This window comes from Lissotriton helveticus, chromosome 5_1, assembly GCF_964261635.1.
Source record: "Lissotriton helveticus chromosome 5_1, aLisHel1.1, whole genome shotgun sequence".
Taxonomy (NCBI): domain Eukaryota; kingdom Metazoa; phylum Chordata; class Amphibia; order Caudata; family Salamandridae; genus Lissotriton; species Lissotriton helveticus.
In genome coordinates this window covers 1,623,597,599-1,623,620,625 of record NC_136065.1, presented here as the reverse complement: position 1 = coordinate 1,623,620,625, position 23,027 = coordinate 1,623,597,599, and the positions used below count along the sequence as shown (strand labels likewise).

The window sequence follows — 23,027 nt, the reverse complement described above, 5'->3', positions numbered from 1 at the left end:
TAGATTGCATCTTCAGTCTAAAATCTAGTGCATTTAAGTGGCATTAGAAAGTGCTTCTATGTACCAGTAAAAAAAAAAAAAAGTGCTTCTATGTACACGCACTGAATATGTACTAGGTTTGCAGAACTTTGACTTCACAGAATGGGTTTTTAGCTTAAATGTGTGTAGATGAACTGCAAGGTGTGTAAGTATGTGTTCATGGAGTGCTTCAAGTGTAAAATCTGTATGATTTGTGCAGTTAAAGTGCTCATTTTGCCTACGAGAAAGAAAAGTACTACAGAAGAATTATAAAGGATTGGCACATTGGCTGCCTTTGCTGATGACACAGTTGGCTAATTTGTAAAGCATTGGTCTATTAAGTTGCAGAGTGTTGTTGAAAATTGGTTAGTAGACTTGGTGCCTGTTTCTGTGTCCTGCTGAAGACAAGGACGGCTTGATACCACTGTCAAAGCCCAGTTTAATGAGAAAAGCATCCATGGAAGAAGAAGTGTTGATTCGAAAATGGTACTCCTCCAATTTCTCTGCACTTGCTACAAATGCAGAGTATCCATTATAGCACAGAACAGAGTGTTAAAGTCGGGATGGAAGAGGATGAAAATGGGAAGTTTACTTATGGAGAGAACTGAGAAATGTCCTGTGTGCAGACACCAGTGTTGGACGATTGAATACATTTAAATAATGCCTCTAGATCACTGGCAATTATCGGTGCAACAGTGGCCTAATGGATAAGGCACTGGCCTCCTAAGCCAGGGATTCTGGGTTCGAGTCCCATCTGAGGTGCAAACCAATGTTCACTCTTACTTTTCCAGAAAAATAAGTATATTTATTACATGCTTCCTCTCAGATGTTTATGAGGTATTAGGAACTTTGAAATGGTACCATTTTACTTCTGTACTCTTCAGAGTCATGTTGATGTTCTGAAACTACAAAGTCAATTTTTAAACACCTATCTTTGTCAGATGCATTTTTGACCCGGCAGAAGATATTCCTTTGGAAAAAATGATTTGAATTGGATTGGTGTAACTGTTGTTTCTAGAGGTGGTGAAAGGCTTTCAGGCACTTGAATAGGGCAAGTCAGGATTCATGAAACGTATACAACCTTTGAGTGTGTGTAAATTGGAATATCCAGGAAGGAGCAGTTTGTACTACTTTCAAAACAGTTTCTCTCCACTTCTGGAAACATCCAGAGCTATATAAAGCATACTCTGAGCTTTAATCTCATGAAGAAAGAGGTTTAAATGCAAAAAAGAAAACAATAGCTTATCGTACTGGTGACATTCTCATTATATAAATTCCAAAAAAGTGATTTAATTGAAAGGAGCTGAAAAACCCCCACAATGGTTTGTAAACCTAAATAACTATAAATAATATATTTTCCATCCTTGCATACCACCTACAGTATATAAATAAACGCAGCAGGACACGTGGCCTAATGGATAAGGCGTCTGACTTCGAATCAGAAGATTGAGGGTCCGAGTCCCTTCGTGGTCGGTTTTTGCCAATGGTCACACAATTCAGGTTTCCATTCAGAATGGAAGCAGGCTCTTCCAATACTCTCATAGCCATCATGTTCTCATTCCTAATTAATAATAAAGTGGAGTACATACTGCACAGTCATTTAGATTGCATCTTCAGTCTAAAATCTAGTGCATTTAAGTGGCATTAAAAAGTGCTTCTATGTACACGCACTGAATATGTACTAGGTTTGCAGAATTTTGACTTGACAGAATGGGTTTTTAGCTTAAGTGTGTGTAGATGAACTGCAAGGTGTGTAAGTATGTGTTCATGGAGTGCTTCAAGTGTAAAATCTGTATGATTTGTGCATTTAAAGTGCTCATTTTGCCTACGAGAAAGAAAAGTACTACAGAAGAATTATAAAGGATTGGCACATTGGCTGCCTTTGCTGATGACACAGTTGGCTAATTTGTAAAGCATTGGTCTATTAAGTTGCAGAGTGTTGTTGAAAATTGGTTAGTAGACTTGGTGCCTGTTTCTGTGTCCTGCTGAAGACAAGGACGGCTTGATACCACTGTCAAAGCCCAGTTTAATGAGAAAAGCATCCATGGAAGAAGAAGTGTTGATTCGAAAATGGTACTCCTCCAATTTCTCTGCACTTGCTACAAATGCAGAGTATCCATTATAGCACAGAACAGAGTGTTAAAGTCGGGATGGAAGAGGATGAAAATGGGAAGTTTACTTATGGAGAGAACTGAGAAATGTCCTGTGTGCAGACACCAGTGTTGGACGATTGAATACATTTAAATAATGCCTCTAGATCACTGGCATTTATCTGTGCATCAGTGGCCTAAGTGATAAGGCACTGGCCTCCTAAGCCAGGGATTCTGGGTTCGAGTCCCATCTGAGGTGCAAACCAATGTTCACTCTTACTTTTCCAGAAAAATAAGTATATTTATTACATGCTTCCTCTCAGATGTTTATGAGGTATTAGGAACTTTGAAATGGTACCATTTTACTTCTGTACTCTTCAGAGTCATGTTGATGTTCTGAAACTACAAAGTCGATTTTTAAACACCTATCTTTGTCAGATGCATTTTTGACCCGGCAGAAGATATTCCTTTGCAAAAAATGATTTGAATTGGATTTTTGTAACTGTTGTTTCTAGAGGTGGTGAAAGGCTTTCAGGCACTTGAATAGGGCAAGTCAGGATTCATGAAACGTATACAACCTTTGAGTGTGTGTAAATTGGAATATCCAGGAAGGAGCAGTTTGTACTACTTTCAAAACAGTTTCTCTCCACTTCTGGAAACATCCAGAGCTATATAAAGCATACTCTGAGCTTTAATCTCATGAAGAAAGAGGTTTAAATGCAAAAAAGAAAACAATAGCTTATCGTACTGGTGACATTCTCATTATATAAATTCCAAAAAAGTGATTTAATTGAAAGGAGCTGAAAAAACCCCACAATGGTTTGTAAACCTAAATAACTATAAATAATATATTTTCCATCCTTGCATACCACCTACAGTATATAAATAAACGCAGCAGGACACATGACCGCGTGGCCTAATGGATAAGGCGTCTGACTTCGAATCAGAAGATTGGGGGTCCGAGTCCCTTTGTGGTCGGTTTTTGCCAATGGTCACACAATTCAGGTTTCCATTCAGAATGGAAGCAGGCTCTTCCAATACTCTCATAGCCATCATGTTCTCATTCCTAATTAATAATAAAGTGAAGTACATACTGCACAGTCATTTAGATTGCATCTTCAGTCTAAAATCTAGTGCATTTAAGTGGCATTAAAAAGTGCTTCTATGTACACGCACTGAATATGTACTAGGTTTGCAGAATTCTGACTTGACAGAATGGGTTTTTAGCTTAAGTGTGTGTAGATGAACTGCAAGGTGTGTAAGTATGTGTTCATGGAGTGCTTCAAGTGTAAAATCTGTATGATTTGTGCAGTTAAAGTGCTAATTTTGCCTACGAGAAAGAAAAGTACTACAGAAGAATTATAAAGGATTGGCACATTGGCTGCCTTTGCTGATGACACAGTTGGCTAATTTGTAAAGCACTGGTCTATTAAGTTGCAGAGTGTGGTTGAACTTGGTTAGTAGACTTGGTGCCTGTTTCTGTGTCCTGCTGAAGACAAGGACGGCTTGATACCACTGTCAAAGCCCAGTTTAATGAGAAAAGCATCCATGGAAGAAGAAGTGTTGATTCGAAAATGGTACTCCTCCAATTTCTCTGCACTTGCTACAAATGCAGAGTATCCATTATAGCACAGAACAGAGTGTTAAAGTCGGGATGGAAGAGGATGAAAATGGGAAGTTTACTTATGGAGAGAACTGAGAAATGTCCTGTGTGCAGACACCAGTGTTGGACGATTGAATACATTTAAATAATGCCTCTAGATTGCTAGTATTTATCTGTGCCTCAGTGGCCTAATGGATAAGGCACTGGCCTCCTAAGCCAGGGATTGTGGGTTCGAGTCCCATCTGAGGTGCAAACCAAAGTTCACTCTTACTTTTCCAGAAAAATAAGTATATTTATTACATGCTTCCTCTCAGATGTTTATGAGGTATTAGGAACTTTGAAATGGTACCATTTTACTTCTGTACTCTTCAGAGTCATGTTGATGTTCTGAAACTACAAAGTCAATTTTTAAACACCTATCTTTGTCAGATGCATTTTTGACCCGGCAGAAGATATTCCTTTGGAAAAAATGATTTGAATTGGATTGGTGTAACTGTTGTTTCTAGAGGTGGTGAAAGGCTTTCAGGCACTTGAATAGGGCAAGTCAGGATTCATGAAACGTATACAACCTTTGAGTGTGTGTAAATTGGAATATACAGGAAGGGGCAGTTTGTACTACTTTCAAAACAGTTTCTCTCCACTTCTGGAAACATCCAGAGCTATATAAAGCATACTCTGAGCTTTAATCTCATGAAGAAAGAGGTTTAAATGCAAAAAAGAAAACAATAGCTTATCGTGCTGGTGACATTCTCATTATATAAATTCCAAAAAAGTGATTTAATTGAAAGGAGCTGAAAAAACCCCACAATGGTTTGTAAACCTAAATAACTATAAATAATATATTTTCCATCCTTGCATACCACCTACAGTATATAAATAAACACAGCAGGACACATGACTGCGTGGCCTATACGATAAGGCGTCTGACTTCGAATCAGAAGATTGAGGATCCGAGTCCCTTCGTGGTCGGTTTTTGCCAATGGTCACACAATTCAGGTTTCCATTCAGAATGGAAGCAGGCTCTTCCAATACTCTCATAGCCATCATGTTCTCATTCCTAATTAATAATAAAGTGGAGTACATACTGCACAGTCATTTAGATTGCATCTTCAGTCTAAAATCTAGTGCATTTAAGTGGCATTAAAAAGTGCTTCTATGTACACGCACTGAATATGTACTAGGTTTGCAGAATTTTGACTTCACAGAATGGGTTTTTAGCTTAAATGTGTGTAGATGAACTGCAAGGTGTGTAAGTATGTGTTCATGGAGTGCTTCAAGTGTAAAATCTGTATGATTTGTGCAGTTAAAGTGCTAATTTTGCCTACGAGAAAGAAAAGTACTACAGAAGAATTATAAAGGATTGGCACATTGGCTGCCTTTGCTGATGACACAGTTGGCTAATTTGTAAAGCACTGGTCTATTAAGTTGCAGAGTGTGGTTGAACTTGGTTAGTAGACTTGGTGCCTGTTTCTGTGTCCTCCTGAAGACAAGGACGGCTTGATACCACTGTCAAAGCCCAGTTTAATGAGAAAAGCATCCATGGAAGAAGAAGTGTTGATTCGAAAATGGTACTCCTCCAATTTCTCTGCACTTGCTACAAATGCAGAGTCTCCATTATAGCACAGAACAGAGTGTTAAAGTCGGGGATGGAAGAGGATGAAAATGGAAAGTTTACTTATGGAGGGAACTGAGAAATATCCTGTGTGCAGACACCAGTGTTGGACGATTGAATACATTTAAATAATGCCTCTAGATCGCTGGCATTTATCTGTGCATCAGTGGCCTGATGGATAAGGCACTGGCCTCCTAAGCCAGGGATTCTGGGTTCGAGTCCCATCTGAGGTGCAAACCAATGTTCACTCTTACTTTTCCAGAAAAATAAGTATATTTATTACATGCTTCCTCTCAGATGTTTATGAGGTATTAGGAACTTTGAAATGGTACAATTTTACTTCTGTACTCTTCAGAGTCATGTTGATGTTCTGAAACTACAAAGTCGATTTTTAAACACCTATCTTTGTCAGATGCATTTTTGACCCGGCAGAAGATATTCCTTTGGAAAAAATGATTTGAATTGGATTGGTGTAACTGTTGTTTCTAGAGGTGGTGAAAGGCTTTCAGGCACTTGAATAGGGCAAGACAGGATTCATGAAACGTATACAACCTTTGAGTGTGTGTAAATTGGAATATCCAGGAAGGAGCAGTTTGTACTACTTTCAAAACAGTTTCTCTCCACTTCTGGAAACATCCAGAGCTATATAAAGCATACTCTGAGCTTTAATCTCATGAAGAAAGAGGTTTAAATGCAAAAAAGAAAACAATAGCTTATCGTACTGGTGACATTCTCTTTATATAAAGTCCAAAAAAGTGATTTAATTGAAAGGAGCTGAAAAAACCCCACAATGGTTTGTAAACCTAAATAACTATAAATAATATATTTTCCATCCTTGCATACCACCTACAGTATATAAATAAACGCAGCAGGACACATGACCGTGTGGCCTAATGGATAAGGCGTCTGACTTCGAATCAGAAAATTGAGGGTCCGAGTCCCTTCGTGGTCGGTTTTTGCCAATGGTCACACAATTCAGGTTTCCATTCAGAATGGAAGCAGGCTCTTCCAATACTCTCATAGCCATCATGTTCTCATTCCTAATTAATAATAAAGTGGAGTACATACTGCACAGTCATTTAGATTGCATCTTCAGTCTAAAATCTAGTGCATTTAAGTGGCATTAAAAAGTGCTTCTATGTACACGCACTGAATATGTACTAGGTTTGCAGAATGTTGACTTCACAGAATGGGTTTTTAGCTTAAGTGTGTGTAGATGAACTGCAAGGTGTGTAAGTATGTGTTCATGGAGTGCTTCAAGTGTAAAATCTGTATGATTTGTGCAGTTAAAGTGCTAATTTTGCCTACGAGAAAGAAAAGTACTACAGAAGAATTATAAAGGATTGGCACATTGGCTGCCTTTGCTGATGACACAGTTGGCTAATTTGTAAAGCACTGGTCTATTAAGTTGCAGAGTGTGGTTGAACTTGGTTAGTAGACTTGGTGCCTGTTTCTGTGTCCTGCTGAAGACAAGGACGGCTTGATACCACTGTCAAAGCCCAGTTTAATGAGAAAAGCATCCATGGAAGAAGAAGTGTTGATTCGAAAATGGTACTCCTCCAATTTCTCTGCACTTGCTACAAATGCAGAGTATCCATTATAGCACAGAACAGAGTGTTAAAGTCGGGATGGAAGAGGATGAAAATGGGAAGTTTACTTATGGAGAGAACTGAGAAATGTCCTGTGTGCAGACACCAGTGTTGGACGATTGAATACATTTAAATATTGCCTCTAGATTGCTAGTGTTTATCTGTGCCTCAGTGGCCTAATGGATAAGGCACTGGCCTCCTAAGCCAGGGATTCTGGGTTCGAGTCCCATCTGAGGTGCAAACCAAAGTTCACTCTTACTTTTCCAGAAAAATAAGTATATTTATTACATGCTTCCTCTCAGATGTTTATGAGGTATTAGGAACTTTGAAATGGTACCATTTTACTTCTGTACTCTTCAGAGTCATGTTGATGTTCTGAAACTACAAAGTCGATTTTTAAACACCTATCTTTGTCAGATGCATTTTTGACCCGGCAGAAGATATTCCTTTGGAAAAAATGATTTGAATTGGATTGGTGTAACTGTTGTTTCTAGAGGTGGTGAAAGGCTTTCAGGCACTTGAATAGGGCAAGTCAGGATTCATGAAACGTATACAACCTTTGAGTGTGTGTAAATTGGAATATACAGGAAGGAGCAGTTTGTACTACTTTCAAAACAGTTTCTCTCCACTTCTGGAAACATCCAGAGCTATATAAAGCATACTCTGAGCTTTAATCTCATGAAGAAAGAGGTTTAAATGCAAAAAAGAAAACAATAGCTTATCGTACTGGTGACATTCTCATTATATAAATTCCAAAAAAGTGATTTAATTGAAAGGAGCTGAAAAAACCCCACAATGGTTTGTAAACCTAAATAACTATAAATAATATATTTTCCATCCTTGCATACCACCTACAGTATATAAATAAACACAGCAGGACACATGACTGCGTGGCCTATACAATAAGGCGTCTGACTTCGAATCAGAAGATTGAGGGTCCGAGTCCCTTCGTGGTCGGTTTTTGCCAATGGTCACACAATTCAGGTTTCCATTCAGAATGGAAGCAGGCTCTTCCAATACTCTCATAGCCATCATGTTCTCATTCCTAATTAATAATAAAGTGGAGTACATACTGCACAGTCATTTAGATTGCATCTTCAGTCTAAAATCTAGTGCATTTAAGTGGCATTAAAAAGTGCTTCTATGTAACAGTAAAAAAAATAAAATTAAAAAAAAAGTGCTTCTATGTACACGCACTGAATATGTACTAGGTTTGCAGAATTTTGACTTCACAGAATGGGTTTTTAGCTTAAATGTGTGTAGATGAACTGCAAGGTGTGTAAGTATGTGTTCATGGAGTGCTTCAAGTGTAAAATCTGTATGATTTGTGCAGTTAAAGTGCTAATTTTGCCTACGAGAAAGAAAAGTACTACAGAAGAATTATAAAGGATTGGCACATTGGCTGCCTTTGCTGATGACACAGTTGGCTAATTTGTAAAGCACTGGTCTATTAAGTTGCAGAGTGTGGTTGAACTTGGTTAGTAGACTTGGTGCCTGTTTCTGTGTCCTCCTGAAGACAAGGACGGCTTGATACCACTGTCAAAGCCCAGTTTAATGAGAAAAGCATCCATGGAAGAAGAAGTGTTGATTCGAAAATGGTACTCCTCCAATTTCTCTGCACTTGCTACAAATGCAGAGTCTCCATTATAGCACAGAACAGAGTGTTAAAGTCGGGGATGGAAGAGGATGAAAATGGGAAGTTTACTTATGGAGGGAACTGAGAAATATCCTGTGTGCAGACACCAGTGTTGGACGATTGAATACATTTAAATAATGCCTCTAGATCGCTGGCATTTATCTGTGCATCAGTGGCCTAATGGATAAGGCACTGGCCTCCTAAGCCAGGGATTCTGGGTTCGAGTCCCATCTGAGGTGCAAACCAATGTTCACTCTTACTTTTCCAGAAAAATAAGTATATTTATTACATGCTTCCTCTCAGATGTTTATGAGGTATTAGGAACTTTGAAATGGTACAATTTTACTTCTGTACTCTTCAGAGTCATGTTGATGTTCTGAAACTACAAAGTCGATTTTTAAACACCTATCTTTGTCAGATGCATTTTTGACCCGGCAGAAGATATTCCTTTGGAAAAAATGATTTGAATTGGATTGGTGTAACTGTTGTTTCTAGAGGTGGTGAAAGGCTTTCAGGCACTTGAATAGGGCAAGACAGGATTCATGAAACGTATACAACCTTTGAGTGTGTGTAAATTGGAATATCCAGGAAGGAGCAGTTTGTACTACTTTCAAAACAGTTTCTCTCCACTTCTGGAAACATCCAGAGCTATATAAAGCATACTCTGAGCTTTAATCTCATGAAGAAAGAGGTTTAAATGCAAAAAAGAAAACAATAGCTTATCGTACTGGTGACATTCTCATTATATAAAGTCCAAAAAAGTGATTTAATTGAAAGGAGCTGAAAAAACCCCACAATGGTTTGTAAACCTAAATAACTATAAATAATATATTTTCCATCCTTGCATACCACCTACAGTATATAAATAAACGCAGCAGGACACATGACCGCGTGGCCTAATGGATAAGGCGTCTGACTTCGAATCAGAAGATTGAGGGTCCGAGTCACTTCGTGGTCGGTTTTTGCCAATGGTCACACAATTCAGGTTTCCATTCAGAATGGAAGCAGGCTCTTCCAATACTCTCATAGCCATCATGTTCTCATTCCTAATTAATAATAAAGTGGAGTACATACTGCACAGTCATTTAGATTGCATCTTCAGTCTAAAATCTAGTGCATTTAAGTGGCATTAAAAAGTGCTTCTATGTACACGCACTGAATATGTACTAGGTTTGCAGAATGTTGACTTCACAGAATGGGTTTTTAGCTTAAGTGTGTGTAGATGAACTGCAAGGTGTGTAAGTATGTGTTCATGGAGTGCTTCAAGTGTAAAATCTGTATGATTTGTGCAGTTAAAGTGCTAATTTTGCCTACGAGAAAGAAAAGTACTACAGAAGAATTATAAAGGATTGGCACATTGGCTGCCTTTGCTGATGACACAGTTGGCTAATTTGTAAAGCACTGGTGTATTAAGTTGCAGAGTGTGGTTGAACTTGGTTAGTAGACTTGGTGCCTGTTTCTGTGTCCTGCTGAAGACAAGGACGGCTTGATACCACTGTCAAAGCCCAGTTTAATTAGAAAAGCATCCATGGAAGAAGAAGTGTTGATTCGAAAATGGTACTCCTCCAATTTCTCTGCACTTGCTACAAATGCAGAGTATCCATTATAGCACAGAACAGAGTGTTAAAGTCGGGATGGAAGAGGATGAAAATGGGAAGTTTACTTATGGAGAGAACTGAGAAATGTCCTGTGTGCAGACACCAGTGTTGGACGATTGAATACATTTAAATAATGCCTCTAGATTGCTAGTATTTATCTGTGCCTCAGTGGCCTAATGGATAAGGCACTGGCCTCCTAAGCCAGGGATTGTGGGTTCGAGTCCCATCTGAGGTGCAAACCAAAGTTCACTCTTACTTTTCCAGAAAAATAAGTATATTTATTACATGCTTCCTCTCAGATGTTTATGAGGTATTAGGAACTTTGAAATGGTACCATTTTACTTCTGTACTCTTCAGAGTCATGTTGATGTTCTGAAACTACAAAGTCAATTTTTAAACACCTATCTTTGTCAGATGCATTTTTGACCCGGCAGAAGATATTCCTTTGGAAAAAATGATTTGAATTGGATTGGTGTAACTGTTGTTTCTAGAGGTGGTGAAAGGCTTTCAGGCACTTGAATAGGGCAAGTCAGGATTCATGAAACGTATACAACCTTTGAGTGTGTGTAAATTGGAATATCCAGGAAGGAGCAGTTTGTACTACTTTCAAAACAGTTTCTCTCCACTTCTGGAAACATCCAGAGCTATATAAAGCATACTCTGAGCTTTAATCTCATGAAGAAAGAGGTTTAAATGCAAAAAAGAAAACAATAGCTTATCGTACTGGTGACATTCTCATTATATAAATTCCAAAAAAGTGATTTAATTGAAAGGAGCTGAAAAACCCCCACAATGGTTTGTAAACCTAAATAACTATAAATAATATATTTTCCATCCTTGCATACCACCTACATTATATAAATAAACACAACAGGACACATGACCGCGTGGCCTAAAGGATAAGGCGTCTGACTTCGAATCAGAAGATTGAGGGTTCGAGTCCCTTCGTGGCTGGTTTTTGCCAATGGTCACACAATTCAGGTTTCCATTCAGAATGGAAGCAGGCTCTTCCAATACTCTCATAGCCATCATGTTCTCATTCCTAATTAATAATAAAGTGGAGTACATACTGCACAGTCATTTAGATTGCATCTTCAGTCTAAAATCTAGTGCATTTAAGTGGCATTAGAAAGTGCTTCTATGTACCAGTAAAAAAAAAAAAAAGTGCTTCTATGTACACGCACTGAATATGTACTAGGTTTGCAGAACTTTGACTTCACAGAATGGGTTTTTAGCTTAAATGTGTGTAGATGAACTGCAAGGTGTGTAAGTATGTGTTCATGGAGTGCTTCAAGTGTAAAATCTGTATGATTTGTGCAGTTAAAGTGCTCATTTTGCCTACGAGAAAGAAAAGTACTACACAAGAATTATAAAGGATTGGCACATTGGCTGCCTTTGCTGATGACACAGTTGGCTAATTTGTAAAGCATTGGTCTATTAAGTTGCAGAGTGTTGTTGAAAATTGGTTAGTAGACTTGGTGCCTGTTTCTGTGTCCTGCTGAAGACAAGGACGGCTTGATACCACTGTCAAAGCCCAGTTTAATGAGAAAAGCATCCATGGAAGAAGAAGTGTTGATTCGAAAATGGTACTCCTCCAATTTCTCTGCACTTGCTACAAATGCAGAGTATCCATTATAGCACAGAACAGAGTGTTAAAGTCGGGATGGAAGAGGATGAAAATGGGAAGTTTACTTATGGAGAGAACTGAGAAATGTCCTGTGTGCAGACACCAGTGTTGGACGATTGAATACATTTAAATAATGCCTCTAGATCACTGGCATTTATCTGTGCAACAGTGGCCTAATGGATAAGGCACTGGCCTCCTAAGCCAGGGATTCTGGGTTCGAGTCCCATCTGAGGTGCAAACCAATGTTCACTCTTACTTTTCCAGAAAAATAAGTATATTTATTACATGCTTCCTCTCAGATGTTTATGAGGTATTAGGAACTTTGAAATGGTACCATTTTACTTCTGTACTCTTCAGAGTCATGTTGATGTTCTGAAACTACAAAGTCGATTTTTAAACACCTATCTTTGTCAGATGCATTTTTGACCCGGCAGAAGATATTCCTTTGGAAAAAATGATTTGAATTGGATTGGTGTAACTGTTGTTTCTAGAGGTGGTGAAAGGCTTTCAGGCACTTGAATAGGGCAAGTCAGGATTCATGAAACGTATACAACCTTTGAGTGTGTGTAAATTGGAATATCCAGGAAGGAGCAGTTTGTACTACTTTCAAAACAGTTTCTCTCCACTTCTGGAAACATCCAGAGCTATATAAAGCATACTCTGAGCTTTAATCTCATGAAGAAAGAGGTTTAAATGCAAAAAAGAAAACAATAGCTTATCGTACTGGTGACATTCTCATTATATAAATTCCAAAAAAGTGATTTAATTGAAAGGAGCTGAAAAAACCCCACAATGGTTTGTAAACCTAAATAACTATATAAATAAAATATTTTCCATCCTTGCATACCACCTACAGTATATAAATAAACACAGCAGGACACAAGACCGCGTGGCCTAATGGATAAGGTGTCTGACTTCGAATCAGAAGATTGGGGGTCCGAGTTCCTTCGTGGTCGGTTTTTGCCAATGGTCACACAATTCAGGTTTCCATTCAGAATGGAAGCAGGCTCTTCCAATACTCTCATAGCCATCATGTTCTCATTCCTAATTAATAATAAAGTGAAGTACATACTGCACAGTCATTTAGATTGCATCTTCAGTCTAAAATCTAGTGCATTTAAGTGGCATTAAAAAGTGCTTCTATGTACACGCACTGAATATGTACTAGGTTTGCAGAATTCTGACTTGACAGAATGGGTTTTTAGCTTAAGTGTGTGTAGATGAACTGCAAGGTGTGTAAGTATGTGTTCATGGAGAGCTTCAAGTGTAAAATCTGTATGATTTGTGCAGTTAAAGTGCTAATTTTGCCTACGAGAAAGAAAAGTACTACAGAAGAATTATAAAGGATTGGCACATTGGCTGCCTTTGCTGATGACACAGTTGGCTAATTTGTAAAGCACTGGTCTATTAAGTTGCAGAGTGTGGTTGAACTTGGTTAGTAGACTTGGTGCCTGTTTCTGTGTCCTGCTGAAGACAAGGACGGCTTGATACCACTGTCAAAGCCCAGTTTAATGAGAAAAGCATCCATGGAAGAAGAAGTGTTGATTCGAAAATGGTACTCCTCCAATTTCTCTGCACTTGCTACAAATGCAGAGTATCCATTATAGCACAGAACAGAGTGTTAAAGTCGGGATGGAAGAGGATGAAAATGGGAAGTTTACTTACGGAGAGAACTGAGAAATGTCCTGTGTGCAGACACCAGTGTTGGACGATTGAATACATTTAAATAATGCCTCTAGATTGCTAGTATTCATCTGTGCCTCAGTGGCCTAATGGATAAGGCACTGGCCTCCTAAGCCAGGGATTGTGGGTTCGAGTCCCATCTGAGGTGCAGACCAAAGTTCACTCTTACTTTTCCAGAAAAATAAGTATATTTATTACATGCTTCCTCTCAGATGTTTATGAGGTATTAGGAACTTTGAAATGGTACCATTTTACTTCTGTACTCTTCAGAGTCATGTTGATGTTCTGAAACTACAAAGTCAATTTTTAAACACCTATCTTTGTCAGATGCATTTTTGACCCGGCAGAAGATATTCCTTTGGAAAAAATGATTTGAATTGGATTGGTGTAACTGTTGTTTCTAGAGGTGGTGAAAGGCTTTCAGGCACTTGAATAGGGCAAGTCAGGATTCATGAAACGTATGCAACCTTTGAGTGTGTGTTAATTGGAATATCCAGGAAGGAGCAGTTTGTACTACTTCCAAAACAGTTTCTCTCCACTTCTGGAAACATCCAGAGCTATATAAAGCATACTCTGAGCTTTAATCTCATGAAGAAAGAGGTTTGAATGCAAAAAAGAAAACAATAGCTTATCGTACTGGTGACATTCTCATTATATAAATTCCAAAAAAGTGATTTAATTGAAAGGAGCTGAAAAAAACCCACAATGGTTTGTAAACCTAAATAACTATAAATAATATATTTTCCATCCTTGCATACCACCTACAGTATATAAATAAACACAGCAGGACACATGACCGCGTGGCCTAAAGGATAAGGCGTCTGACTTCGAATCAGAAGATTGAGGGTTCGAGTCCCTTCGTGGTTGGTTTTTGCCAATGGTCACACAATTCAGGTTTCCATTCAGAATGGAAGCAGGCTCTTCCAATACTCTCATACCCATCATGTTCTCATTCCTAATTAATAATAAAGTGGAGTACATACTGCACAGTCATTTAGATTGCATCTTCAGTCTAAAATCTAGTGCATTTAAGTGGCATTAAAAAGTGCTTCTATGTAACAGTAAAAAAAAAAAAAAAAAAGTGCTTCTATGTACACGCACTGAATATGTACTAGGTTTGCAGAATTTTGACTTCACAGAATGGGTTTTTAGCTTAAATGTGTGTAGATGAACTGCAAGGTGTGTAAGTATGTGTTCATGGAGTGCTTCTAGTGTAAAATCTGTATGATTTGTGCAGTTAAAGTGCTCATTTTGCCTACGAGAAAGAAAAGTACTACAGAAGAATTATAAAGGATTGGCACATTGGCTGCCTTTGCTGATGACACAGTTGGCTAATTTGTAAAGCATTGGTCTATTAAGTTGCAGAGTGTTGTTGAAAATTGGTTAGTAGACTTGGTGCCTGTTTCTGTGTCCTGCTGAAGACAAGTACGGCTTGATACCACTGTCAAAGCCCAGTTTAATGAGAAAAGCATCCATGGTAGAAGAAGTGTTGATTCGAAAATGGTACTCCTCCAATTTCTCTGCACTTGCTACAAATGCAGAGTATCCATTATAGCACAGAACAGAGTGTTAAAGTCGGGATGGAAGAGGATGAAAATGGGAAGTTTACTTATGGAGAGAACTGAGAAATGTCCTGTGTGCAGGCACCAGTGTTGGACGATTGAATACATTTAAATAATGCCTCTAGATTGCTGGCATTTATCGGTGCCTCAGTGGCCTAATGGATAAGGCACTGGCCTCCTAAGCCAGGGATTGTGGGTTCGAGTCCCATCTGAGGTGCAAACCAAAGTTCACTCTTACTTTTCCAGAAAAATAAGTATATTTATTACATGCTTCCTCTCAGATGTTTATGAGGTATTAGGAACTTTGAAATGGTACCATTTTACTTCTGTACTCTTCAGAGTCATGTTGATGTTCTGAAACTACAAAGTCAATTTTTAAACACCTATCTTTGTCAGATGCATTTTTGACCCGGCAGAAGATATTCCTTTGGAAAAAATGATTTGAATTGGATTGGTGTAACTGTTGTTTCTAGAGGTGGTGAAAGGCTTTCAGGCACTTGAATAGGGCAAGTCAGGATTCATGAAACGTATACAACCTTTGAGTGTGTGTAAATTGGAATATCCAGGAAGGAGCAGTTTGTACTACTTTCAAAACAGTTTCTCTCCACTTCTGGAAACATCCAGAGCTATATAAAGCATACTCTGAGCTTTAATCTCATGAAGAAAGAGGTTTAAATGCAAAAAAGAAAACAATAGCTTATCGTACTGGTGACATTCTCATTATATAAATTCCAAAAAAGTGATTTAATTGAAAGGAGCTGAAAAAACCCCACAATGGTTTGTAAACCTAAATAACTATAAATAATATATTTTCCATCCTTGCATACCACCTACATTATATAAATAAACACAACAGGACACATGACCGCGTGGCCTAAAGGATAAGGCGTCTGACTTCGAATCAGAAGATTGAGGGTTCGAGTCCCTTCGTGGCTGGTTTTTGCCAATGGTCACACAATTCAGGTTTCCATTCAGAATGGAAGCAGGCTCTTCCAATACTCTCATAGCCATCATGTTCTCATTCCTAATTAATAATAAAGTGGAGTACATACTGCACAGTCATTTAGATTGCATCTTCAGTCTAAAATCTAGTGCATTTAAGTGGCATTAGAAAGTGCTTCTATGTACCAGTAAAAAAAAAAAAAAGTGCTTCTATGTACACGCACTGAATATGTACTAGGTTTGCAGAACTTTGACTTCACAGAATGGGTTTTTAGCTTAAATGTGTGTAGATGAACTGCAAGGTGTGTAAGTATGTGTTCATGGAGTGCTTCAAGTGTAAAATCTGTATGATTTGTGCAGTTAAAGTGCTCATTTTGCCTACGAGAAAGAAAAGTACTACAGAAGAATTATAAAGGATTGGCACATTGGCTGCCTTTGCTGATGACACAGTTGGCTAATTTGTAAAGCATTGGTCTATTAAGTTGCAGAGTGTTGTTGAAAATTGGTTAGTAGACTTGGTGCCTGTTTCTGTGTCCTGCTGAAGACAAGGACGGCTTGATACCACTGTCAAAGCCCAGTTTAATGAGAAAAGCATCCATGGAAGAAGAAGTGTTGATTCGAAAATGGTACTCCTCCAATTTCTCTGCACTTGCTACAAATGCAGAGTATCCATTATAGCACAGAACAGAGTGTTAAAGTCGGGATGGAAGAGGATGAAAATGGGAAGTTTACTTATGGAGAGAACTGAGAAATGTCCTGTGTGCAGACACCAGTGTTGGACGATTGAATACATTTAAATAATGCCTCTAGATCACTGGCATTTATCTGTGCAACAGTGGCCTAATGGATAAGGCACTGGCCTCCTAAGCCAGGGATTCTGGGTTCGAGTCCCATCTGAGGTGCAAACCAATGTTCACTCTTACTTTTCCAGAAAAATAAGTATATTTATTACATGCTTCCTCTCAGATGTTTATGAGGTATTAGGAACTTTGAAATGGTACCATTTTACTTCTGTACTCTTCAGAGTCATGTTGATGTTCTGAAACTACAAAGTCGATTTTTAAACACCTATCTTTGTCAGATGCATTTTTGACCCGGCAGAAGATATTCCTTTGGAAAAAATGATTTGAATTGGATTGGTGTAACTGTTGTTTCTAGAGGTGGTGAAAGGCTTTCAGGCACTTGAATAGGGCAAGTCAGGATTCATGAAACGTATACAACCTTTGAGTGTGTGTAAATTGGAATATCCAGGAAGGAGCAGTTTGTACTACTTTCAAAACAGTTTCTCTCCACTTCTGGAAACATCCAGAGCTATATAAAGCATACTCTGAGCTTTAATCTCATGAAGAAAGAGGTTTAAATGCAAAAAAGAAAACAATAGCTTATCGTACTGGTGACATTCTCATTATATAAATTCCAAAAAAGTGATTTAATTGAAAGGAGCTGAAAAAACCCCACAATGGTTTGTAAACCTAAATAACTATATAAATAAAATATTTTCCATCCTTGCATACCACCTACAGTATATAAATAAACACAGCAGGACACAAGACCGCGTGGCCTAATGGATAAGGTGTCTGACTTCGAATCAGAAGATTGGGGGTCCGAGTCCCTTCGTGGTCGGTTTTTGCCAATGGTCACACAATTCAGGTTTCCATTCAGAATGGAAGCAGGCTCTTCCAATACTCTCATAGCCATCATGTTCTCATTCCTAATTAATAATAAAGTGAAGTACATACTGCACAGTCATTTAGATTGCATCTTCAGTCTAAAATCTAGTGCATTTAAGTGGCATTAAAAAGTGCTTCTATGTACACGCACTGAATATGTACTAGGTTTGCAGAATTCTGACTTGACAGAATGGGTTTTTAGCTTAAGTGTGTGTAGATGAACTGCAAGGTGTGTAAGTATGTGTTCATGGAGAGCTTCAAGTGTAAAATCTGTATGATTTGTGCAGTTAAAGTGCTAATTTTGCCTACGAGAAAGAAAAGTACTACAGAAGAATTATAAAGGATTGGCACATTGGCTGCCTTTGCTGATGACACAGTTGGCTAATTTGTAAAGCACTGGTCTATTAAGTTGCAGAGTGTGGTTGAACTTGGTTAGTAGACTTGGTGCCTGTTTCTGTGTCCTGCTGAAGACAAGGACGGCTTGATACCACTGTCAAAGCCCAGTTTAATGAGAAAAGCATCCATGGAAGAAGAAGTGTTGATTCGAAAATGGTACTCCTCCAATTTCTCTGCACTTGCTACAAATGCAGAGTATCCATTATAGCACAGAACAGAGTGTTAAAGTCGGGATGGAAGAGGATGAAAATGGGAAGTTTACTTACGGAGAGAACTGAGAAATGTCCTGTGTGCAGACACCAGTGTTGGACGATTGAATACATTTAAATAATGCCTCTAGATTGCTAGTATTCATCTGTGCCTCAGTGGCCTAATGGATAAGGCACTGGCCTCCTAAGCCAGGGATTGTGGGTTCGAGTCCCATCTGAGGTGCAGACCAAAGTTCACTCTTACTTTTCCAGAAAAATAAGTATATTTATTACATGCTTCCTCTCAGATGTTTATGAGGTATTAGGAACTTTGAAATGGTACCATTTTACTTCTGTACTCTTCAGAGTCATGTTGATGTTCTGAAACTACAAAGTCAATTTTTAAACACCTATCTTTGTCAGATGCATTTTTGACCCGGCAGAAGATATTCCTTTGGAAAAAATGATTTGAATTGGATTGGTGTAACTGTTGTTTCTAGAGGTGGTGAAAGGCTTTCAGGCACTTGAATAGGGCAAGTCAGGATTCATGAAACGTATGCAACCTTTGAGTGTGTGTTAATTGGAATATCCAGGAAGGAGCAGTTTGTACTACTTCCAAAACAGTTTCTCTCCACTTCTGGAAACATCCAGAGCTATATAAAGCATACTCTGAGCTTTAATCTCATGAAGAAAGAGGTTTGAATGCAAAAAAGAAAACAATAGCTTATCGTACTGGTGACATTCTCATTATATAAATTCCAAAAAAGTGATTTAATTGAAAGGCGCTGAAAAAAACCCACAATGGTTTGTAAACCTAAATAACTATAAATAATATATTTTCCATCCTTGCATACCACCTACAGTATATAAATAAACACAGCAGGACACATGACCGCGTGGCCTAAAGGATAAGGCGTCTGACTTCGAATCAGAAGATTGAGGGTTCGAGTCCCTTCGTGGTTGGTTTTTGCCAATGGTCACACAATTCAGGTTTCCATTCAGAATGGAAGCAGGCTCTTCCAATACTCTCATACCCATCATGTTCTCATTCCTAATTAATAATAAAGTGGAGTACATACTGCACAGTCATTTAGATTGCATCTTCAGTCTAAAATCTAGTGCATTTAAGTGGCATTAAAAAGTGCTTCTATGTAACAGTAAAAAAAAAAAAAAAAAAGTGCTTCTATGTACACGCACTGAATATGTACTAGGTTTGCAGAATTTTGACTTCACAGAATGGGTTTTTAGCTTAAATGTGTGTAGATGAACTGCAAGGTGTGTAAGTATGTGTTCATGGAGTGCTTCTAGTGTAAAATCTGTATGATTTGTGCAGTTAAAGTGCTCATTTTGCCTACGAGAAAGAAAAGTACTACAGAAGAATTATAAAGGATTGGCACATTGGCTGCCTTTGCTGATGACACAGTTGGCTAATTTGTAAAGCATTGGTCTATTAAGTTGCAGAGTGTTGTTGAAAATTGGTTAGTAGACTTGGTGCCTGTTTCTGTGTCCTGCTGAAGACAAGTACGGCTTGATACCACTGTCAAAGCCCAGTTTAATGAGAAAAGCATCCATGGTAGAAGAAGTGTTGATTCGAAAATGGTACTCCTCCAATTTCTCTGCACTTGCTACAAATGCAGAGTATCCATTATAGCACAGAACAGAGTGTTAAAGTCGGGATGGAAGAGGATGAAAATGGGAAGTTTACTTATGGAGAGAACTGAGAAATGTCCTGTGTGCAGGCACCAGTGTTGGACGATTGAATACATTTAAATAATGCCTCTAGATTGCTAGTATTTATCTGTACCTCAGTGGCCTAATGGATAAGGCACTTGGCCTCCTAAGCCAGGGATTGTGGGTTCGAGTCCCATCTGAGGTGCAAACCAAAGTTCACTCTTACTTTTCCAGAAAAATAAGTATATTTATTACATGCTTCCTCTCAGATGTTTATGAGGTATTAGGAACTTTGAAATGGTACCATTTTACTTCTGTACTCTTCAGAGTCATGTTGATGTTCTGAAACTACAAAGTCAATTTTTAAACACCTATCTTTGTCAGATGCATTTTTGACCCGGCAGAAGATATTCCTTTGGAAAAAATGATTTGAATTGGATTGGTGTAACTGTTGTTTCTAGAGGTGGTGAAAGGCTTTCAGGCACTTGAATAGGGCAAGTCAGGATTCATGAAACGTATACAACCTTTGAGTGTGTGTAAATTGGAATATCCAGGAAGGAGCAGTTTGTACTACTTTCAAAACAGTTTCTCTCCACTTCTGGAAACATCCAGAGCTATATAAAGCATACTCTGAGCTTTAATCTCATGAAGAAAGAGGTTTAAATGCAAAAAAGAAAACAATAGCTTATCGTACTGGTGACATTCTCATTATATAAATTCCAAAAAAGTGATTTAATTGAAAGGAGCTGAAAAACCCCCACAATGGTTTGTAAACCTAAATAACTATAAATAATATATTTTCCATCCTTGCATACCACCTACAGTATATAAATGAACACAGCAGGACACATGACCGCGTGGCCTAATTGATAAGGCGTCTGACTTCGAATCAGAAGATTGAGGGTCCGAGTCCCTTCGTGGTCGGTTTTTGCCAATGGTCACACAATTCAGGTTTCCATTCAGAATGGAAGCAGGCTCTTCCAATACTCTCATAGCCATCATGTTCTCATTCCTAATTAATAATAAAGTGGAGTACATACTTGTTAGACCTGTCTGGATTTTTTGCGCAGTCCCTCCTCATTATTCTTTATTTTGTCCCCTTTTTGCCCCTCATACCCTTAATATTTTTTGTGTCTACTACTTTTTATAGGTGTTGGTCAAGGGGATAGGTGTTCTTTCTTCCCCCCATAGACTTTTACCTCAGGCCCAGAGGCCTGTTCTGACAGGAAAGTTGGAACCACACAAAATGGTGGCTTCCAACTGCCCCAACTGTCGCACTCAGGACTTGGCCATAGCCTAACATAGGGCATTCCAGAACCTTCTGGTCCATGCTGGACCATTGAAGGGCAGCCTATAAAAGGCGGAATGCGGGGCAGCCATTTTGTCTACCTGTGGAAGTCAGCTGGAGGACAGGCTGTAGCTAAGGGTGGGAAGAGGTTAGACTTAGGGTTGACCTCCTGGACTGGGAAGCTGCCTTATTGTTCCATCCCACTACTCCCCTTTTAGTTACTTGTCTTGGCCCCGCTGTGGGAAGTTACTGGAGACCCTGGGCCCCTAGCTTGCCCCTTGTCTAAATTGTCCAGGGGAAGCCTTCAGGAGAAGGAGACTGCAGCGCTGCGGTGTGCAGTCCTCTGCCCAGCATAAAGAGTCCAGAGACTGGTAAATTGTTCTAGACTGTCCCCTAATTCGTAAACCCCTGGAGCGTTATCTCTCACCTGCTGTGGTGGAGCGCCACTGAGGAGAGTAGCAGAAGCCAGGAGAAAACGGGCTGTTCTGCCCTTCCAACCCCCCAATCCGGTGCAGGGCGAGCGGCGCCGTTTTGGAGCTGTAATCGAGTGCCCTGAGGTGAGGAGCGGAGCCGGTGAAGCCTTTGACAATTTCCAAGTGTGCTGGGAGGGGAGAGCAGCGTCGGAAGCACAGCGCGGTCTCAAGCGGTGAGACACTCATCACTCGCGCATGCTTAGTGGCGCCGCCGGGCTCCGTGAGGCGGAGCCAGATCAGTGAAGGCGGGAGCAGCCGCTGAGGAGCACGGAGCGCTTCGCGCATGCCCCAGTGAGTAGCGCGTCCCCGGCCAGGGTGAGGTGTGTGGCTTCGGTTTCCCCCCCCCCACTCGAGCGCCTCAGAAAGGAGCTGGCGCAAGCGAAAAGGGGGCATTGGAAGTGTGCTCGTTGTTGTTCCTCCGCCCCAGCATCAAGAAAGCAGCTGGAGCGGCGAGGAGGAAATTGACCGGAAAGGAGCTTTTGAAATGTGCGCTTCGCTATTCCCCCGCCCCAGCATCAAATAAGCAGCTGGCTCGGCAGGAGGGAGTAGAGTGAGGCCTGTGGGACCTCGAAGGAGCCTTAAGTCAGCAGCGACGTGTGGGGACTGGGACAACATCGTCCCCACGCTACAGTAAGGAGTGGGGCCCTCTGGGGAGTTCTGAGCACAGGGGTTAATCCTCACTTTTGACAGTGCATGACAGTTGCCCCCCAGGGTGGAATAGAAGCTCTGAGGAGCCAGAGCCAAGTACAAGGCATGCTTATCTGGCCTAAGAAGGCATAACGGTTACCTGCCTGTTATGGTTATAGTGCCTGTTAAACGTAATGAACTACAGGAATTCATTGAACTTGCATAGCAGATAAGAAGTGTTATTGTAATTACTGAGACCAGTTGTAGAGTATAGAACCTGCTTAGAAACTATGCTTGATTAAATGATAAGACCTCTAGTGATGTAAAGTTGATGACTAGTTAGCACCTTGGCAGAGACTATATTAAATTCCTGATTAATAGGTATTGTGCTTTCTCTCCAAAAGGGAATCTGCATAAGAGGTCAATTTAGTAATGGTGAAAGACTAAGCATATTTACAAGTTGCATGTATTGAGTTGTAATTCTCTTTCTACAGACAAACAGTGATATAATTTCTCCTGGACTAAGTGTAAATTTTTCCTGTGTGAATATTGAGAGTTAAACCAAAGAGAATATTATTTTTATAAAGCAGTGCTTATTTTCCTATATTTTGGTGTAGTGTTGTTTTTGGTGTGCTATTGCGTGGATTTACTCTTGGGTGGTCTGCAACCTTAACACTGTGCCTCTGAAATGTATGTCTTGCCCTAGGCCAGGCTACCCCAGGTTCTAACATTTGGTGCCTAGCGGTGGGATTAC

At 39.5% G+C, this 23,027-nt stretch overlaps 15 non-coding genes across 15 annotated transcripts; all 15 read left to right on the top strand.

Annotated features, from left to right (window-relative positions):
• The first annotated feature begins 707 nt into the window (after positions 1–707).
• On the top strand, positions 708–782 carry TRNAR-CCU (transfer RNA arginine (anticodon CCU)). Its single transcript has one exon. It is a non-coding gene; the product is annotated as a tRNA-Arg (tRNA).
• A 2,231-nt stretch (positions 783–3,013) lies between these two features.
• On the top strand, positions 3,014–3,086 carry TRNAR-UCG (transfer RNA arginine (anticodon UCG)). The gene has a single exon. It is a non-coding gene; the product is annotated as a tRNA-Arg (tRNA).
• An 802-nt stretch (positions 3,087–3,888) lies between these two features.
• On the top strand, positions 3,889–3,961 carry TRNAR-CCU (transfer RNA arginine (anticodon CCU)). Its single transcript has one exon. It is a non-coding gene; the product is annotated as a tRNA-Arg (tRNA).
• A 3,116-nt stretch (positions 3,962–7,077) lies between these two features.
• On the top strand, positions 7,078–7,150 carry TRNAR-CCU (transfer RNA arginine (anticodon CCU)). Its single transcript has one exon. It is a non-coding gene; the product is annotated as a tRNA-Arg (tRNA).
• Positions 7,151–10,308: 3,158 nt separating this feature from the next.
• On the top strand, positions 10,309–10,381 carry TRNAR-CCU (transfer RNA arginine (anticodon CCU)). Its single transcript has one exon. It is a non-coding gene; the product is annotated as a tRNA-Arg (tRNA).
• Positions 10,382–11,935: 1,554 nt separating this feature from the next.
• On the top strand, positions 11,936–12,010 carry TRNAR-CCU (transfer RNA arginine (anticodon CCU)). The gene has a single exon. It is a non-coding gene; the product is annotated as a tRNA-Arg (tRNA).
• A 1,521-nt stretch (positions 12,011–13,531) lies between these two features.
• Positions 13,532–13,604, top strand: TRNAR-CCU (transfer RNA arginine (anticodon CCU)). The gene has a single exon. It is a non-coding gene; the product is annotated as a tRNA-Arg (tRNA).
• Positions 13,605–14,250: 646 nt separating this feature from the next.
• On the top strand, positions 14,251–14,323 carry TRNAR-UCG (transfer RNA arginine (anticodon UCG)). The gene has a single exon. It is a non-coding gene; the product is annotated as a tRNA-Arg (tRNA).
• An 839-nt stretch (positions 14,324–15,162) lies between these two features.
• On the top strand, positions 15,163–15,235 carry TRNAR-CCU (transfer RNA arginine (anticodon CCU)). Its single transcript has one exon. It is a non-coding gene; the product is annotated as a tRNA-Arg (tRNA).
• A 1,554-nt stretch (positions 15,236–16,789) lies between these two features.
• Positions 16,790–16,864, top strand: TRNAR-CCU (transfer RNA arginine (anticodon CCU)). Its single transcript has one exon. It is a non-coding gene; the product is annotated as a tRNA-Arg (tRNA).
• Positions 16,865–17,510: 646 nt separating this feature from the next.
• TRNAR-UCG (transfer RNA arginine (anticodon UCG)) lies at positions 17,511–17,583 on the top strand. The gene has a single exon. It is a non-coding gene; the product is annotated as a tRNA-Arg (tRNA).
• An 802-nt stretch (positions 17,584–18,385) lies between these two features.
• On the top strand, positions 18,386–18,458 carry TRNAR-CCU (transfer RNA arginine (anticodon CCU)). Its single transcript has one exon. It is a non-coding gene; the product is annotated as a tRNA-Arg (tRNA).
• A 646-nt stretch (positions 18,459–19,104) lies between these two features.
• Positions 19,105–19,177, top strand: TRNAR-UCG (transfer RNA arginine (anticodon UCG)). Its single transcript has one exon. It is a non-coding gene; the product is annotated as a tRNA-Arg (tRNA).
• Positions 19,178–20,016: 839 nt separating this feature from the next.
• Positions 20,017–20,090, top strand: TRNAR-CCU (transfer RNA arginine (anticodon CCU)). Its single transcript has one exon. It is a non-coding gene; the product is annotated as a tRNA-Arg (tRNA).
• Positions 20,091–20,736: 646 nt separating this feature from the next.
• On the top strand, positions 20,737–20,809 carry TRNAR-UCG (transfer RNA arginine (anticodon UCG)). The gene has a single exon. It is a non-coding gene; the product is annotated as a tRNA-Arg (tRNA).
• The last annotated feature ends 2,218 nt before the right edge of the window (positions 20,810–23,027 follow it).